The following is a 5,111-nucleotide window of genomic DNA, read 5'->3' on the forward strand; positions in this document are numbered from 1 at the left end:
CCACTGAGGCAACCGCATTATAACCTTTATTCAAAAACCTACAACCCAAGGTGGAAGGATCATCCGAATCTCAGGTATGAGAATCCGTAATATCAAGGGTTCTGACCTTAAACACCTCTGCAACAATTTTTCCAGCCACCACTGCCACCACCTCCGCTAAACCAATCTAACATGGCACTAGAGGAAATGATGAAGACCATAGCTGCCAACACAATCCAATTCCAACAAGATACGGGAGCGAGCATTCAAAATCTTGAATCTCGCGTGGAGAAAATACCGATGGATTTTTGCCATGTCAAGGAAAGGAAGATGGGGAAATGACCATCACAACCAAAAAGGAATCCAAAAAATATTAGCGCCATGACTTTACAAACTAGAAAGACGGTGGGAGTTTCGGAACCAATCATTCCGAAGGACTAAGATGAGAGCACCATTGAGAAGGAAATCAAGAAGGAAAATGCAAGAAAAAATAAGGTAATTGATGAAACCGTCACTAAATTGAATACTAATCTTGCCCATTTTCCTTCCAGATTGGCGAAGCCGAAAAAGCCAAAAAGAGAGAATGAAGTTTTGGAGATATTTCAGAAGGTCGAGCTCAAAATACCTTTGTTGGACACAATCCACCAAATTCCCAAGTACGTGGAGTTCTTAAAAGAATTGTGCACCAACAAGCGGAAGTTGAAGGGCAACGAAGGCATTGTTGGAAGCGAGAATGTCTCGACACTACTCCAAAAAAAATTCTACCAAAGTGCGGAGACCCAGGTAAGTTCACAATCCCATGTAAAACAGGGCAATTAGAAGTCAAGCATGCTATATTAGATTTAGGTGCAGTAATTAATATTATGCCGAGATTAATTTATAATTGTTTGAATTTTGCACCACTAAAGAAAACTGAGATTGTTATTCAACTTGCTAATAGGATGCATGCATATCCCAAAAGAATTATAGAGGATATCCTTGTCCAAGTTAATGATTTGATTTTTTCAATCGACTTCTATGTCTTAGAAATGCATGATGAACATTCACCCAACTCATCACCCCTACTCTTAGGGAGACCTTTATGTGTGTGGTGGATACTAAGATTGATGTGAAGCATGGTAGTTTAACGATAGAATTTGATGGAGAAAAAATTGAATTTAGAATTTTGGATGCAATTGAACATCTCATAGATTTTCACTCTATTTTCTCGTTAGATGTCATTGACTTTGAAATGCAGGATGCTTTTGAGGTAAGCGGCAAGGATGCGCTAGATGTGGTTTCGCACATGTATGCCCATGCCACTTTATTCTTATCCAAGACTACTATGCATTTATTGCCTTCGATTGTACAGCCACCAGAGTTGGAATTAAAGTCGGTACTGAATCACTTGAGATATTCTCATTTAGGAGAGGGTAAGATACTAACAGTGATCATTTCATCTACAATGATGAAAGCTAAGAGGAACGAATTGAAGAATGATACAAAGTATTACAAGTGGGATGACCTGTTAGTTGGAGAAGGAGTTTGTGTGGATGGCTCTTGAGGACCCTTGACCCTTAATTCTCAATAAATAATGTCTAGCCAAAGACATTAAAGAAAAACTCTTTTGGGAGACAACCCAATTTTATTTTATTTCTTGCTTTCTCTTATGTGTTTGGTGTATTTATTTGCTTGTTTTTATAATTTTCTCGGTGCCCATGGTCTTAATTCGGGCATTTTTTTGGCATTCCAGGAGGTGGCGCAACTTTAGGCATGCTCATGCCAGACTTTCAATATGCCTATGCCAAATGAACTTATCAGAGTTTTTGAAGACCTTGCGCACCACCCTCACCAGGTTTAGGGAAGTCCTACTGTTCTTTGCTCTTTTTTTTTTTTTTAGATGCATTTACATTGGGACTATGTGCATAGTGGGTGTGGGGGAGTGAAATATCCATTTTTTTTTTCAATTGCATGACTGACTTGTGTGTATTTCTTTTCAACATAATATATTTTTTTTAGATGACTTGCCGATGTAGTAGATGATAAATATGCCGAGCATGTCATGTTTTACCCTATGTGAGATTTGAGCCTAATTAAGCTTTCATTTTAAATGTTATATAATTTTCTTTGTGTGATTGGTGCTCTCGACTTGGTTTTCTAAAACTTACATAGCGATGCATGTCGAATGTGATTTCTTAGGAGTATATGCGATTAATATGATAAGGGCATTAGGATGAATCAATTGGCCTAGTATATTTCCTGCCTAAAAATTAATCACTTAGTGAGCCCCATTTGAGCTTCAATATCCTATTTTTATTGTTTAATGGGCCGCTTTTTTTTTTTTTCTAAAGCCGAAAGTTATTTTAACCTATCATCAAAGAAAAATATTTCGAGTTCATATCATTTTAAAGTCTCCAAAGGTATGGGAAGTCATGAGAGAAAAGTAAAAAAAAAACATATATATATTAAGAAAATATTGAGAAAAGGCAAAAAAAAAATGCACAAACGTCTATTACATTATAGCAGGAATGGGCATTTTAGAGTTAACTTGTAGGTTGAGTTAGGTGTACTACGTGTTATCTTGGTGAGCATTCTTTTTACGTAGTTTGAAAGAATAAACTTTTGAGTATGCATATTATGAAGGAATAACTGAGGGATGAGAAGTTCTACGTATAATTTTCTACCTTACGATACATGGAGTCTATATATTACAAAATATGCTTGGAATATTTTCTTTTTGACTTATTTAGCCGAATAATGTACTATATCCTACCCCAACTTAAATCCCCGTTACAACCTTATTTAAAGACCTTTTGATTTTTTAGCATTAGACTTCAACGAATTAAGAGATGTGATCAATATGCAAGCCTGTGGAATAATCGTTTTTACGATACGACACGAGTGACTTGTTAATCCATATATATTTGAGTGCTGAGTGTATATTTTGAGTTTCATTGAGGTAATGATAATGTGAATTTATTTGTGGAGATTATGATTGCACAAGTTCTTGCATATGCTTGTTTGCTTTGTTCTTGAGGGCAAGCATGGTGTGGGTGTGGGGGAATTGATAAGTATATATTGTTATATATTTTTTATAGATAAATTATAAAATACAATCAATGTTTTGGATAGATTTCTACTCATCTTTGGCATGATATTGATTTGTGCAAGGGAATTGAGTAATTCACGCTCATGCCATGTTTTTTATCAAAGAATTGTGGAATGATTTGAATTAAGCTCACATGATAAGGAATGAGGTGGATTATTGGAATTGAAGCATAATTGTTTGCATCATGATTGAGAATGAGCAATTCAATGAGCGATTCAAGACCCGATCATCTGTAAAATGGGAGTCAAGGCATTGGATGGAATATCACAACTTACACTCACATTTCATAGCTTGAAAGATTGGGCAAGGCATTGGAAGAGAATTAGCCCCTGAGAGATCATCATTATCTTCATTTTATTGTTTTCTTTTATTTTGAGCTTGAATAGCTAGTTTTCTTTATTCTAGTCCAAGGGTTGATGTAGATTTCGGATTCCAATTTGTGTGATTATGTTTTGATTTGAATTGAATCTTATTTATCTAATTGATATTTATGTAATTTTTGTGATGCATGTCTACAATTGTTTTATTTCATCTTTAGCGCGGCCGAATTTTAGATTGGTTTAGCAATTGTATGTCAATCGAACATTTACATCCGTAATTGTGTACTTGTTTGATAAAGTGGAAAATAGGTTGACAAGCTTAGCCTTGAAATTACATAATCAAATAGTTTAATCATTTCGTACTTGATTGAATATTTGAATTGGGTTTTCTCGTGATATTTTCAATTGAAGAAACTAATTTATGGCCGTACATAGATTATTTCTTTGATTAGGGATGCGGTTAATTAGTCGTACCATTTCCACCAATAAAGTAAGGAAAATTTGGGCATTATGATCATATCTAATGCCTATAACTAATTTATCAATTGAATAATAAAATTATTTAAAATCGATGATCGAATTTTTAAACTGGTTTTTTATTCACTCATTAGGCTAGAAGTTTTATCTCCTTGAAATCTAATTTTTATTTCCCATTGCTTATTTTAATTATTTTAGTGAATTTCTAATCTCTCTTCCCCCCACCCCCTCAATACTTAAAATTGTGCCAAAACAAAAATTAAACTCACAGTCCTTGTGGATCGACCTCGGCGCTACTTGTTAAACGAAAGATGTGGTGTTAGAGTAATTTTATTGGAAATATCAAGACTACCAATAACATACTAGTGGATGTTACTGTGAAGAGTCTAAAAATTAAAGAATGAGACTTAGATCATCCCATAGAAAAAGCAATGCAAATCAAAGTAACAAGAAAAATTTTCAAAATGATAAAATAAGAAGAAAACTGAGGTATGTTTATATCTAAGTATAGAAATCAAGATAGAATGTGCTTTTGCATGCGGTGGAAAAGGTCATTATATAAAATAGTGTAAAAAGAAGCCAATTGCAAGTGATAACAATGATAATAAAAGGCAGTCCCAAGAATATATAAGTTTTACCTTAGAAAATAAAATTTTTTTGATGATTTTTATACAGTAAAATCTGAAGGTTCTCATGTGAGCATTGTTCGTAAAAATGATTGACTAATTGACTCAGCATGTATCTATCATATGACACCCCTAGAAGATATTTTTTTAGATTATAAAATGTTGAACAACATTATTTTTATGGCAAATGATAGGATTTGCAAAGTTGATAGCATAGACATTGTTATATTAAAATTTGATTCGGGTTTTGTGTTAATTTTTGAACAAAGTGAGACATGTGTTTGATTTGTGTAATAATTTGTTCTCTTGTATTGGATTAAAAGATATAGGACTTGGGGAAAAAATAAAGTAATGGTGTAATGAAAGTTTTTAAAGGTTCTGAAGTTGTGTTTAAGGTTAAAAGGAAAAATAGCATATATGTTACTAAAATGGACTCAGTTATATGTGCTGAAAATGCTTCTAATTTCGTCTGTGATGATAAACAGGTCTTTTGGCATGAAATACTAGGTCATATTAGTAAAAAATATTTGAAAATCTCAAGCAAAGTGGTTGTTTTGGAAAAGATAAACTATTCTTTATGCCTTTTTGTGATGATTATGTGTTCGGTAAATAACATAAAGT

The sequence above is a fragment of the Andrographis paniculata genome, unplaced genomic scaffold, assembly GCF_009805555.1.
Source record: "Andrographis paniculata isolate CXL003 unplaced genomic scaffold, ASM980555v1 Contig59END, whole genome shotgun sequence".
Classification (NCBI taxonomy): Eukaryota; Viridiplantae; Streptophyta; class Magnoliopsida; order Lamiales; family Acanthaceae; genus Andrographis; species Andrographis paniculata.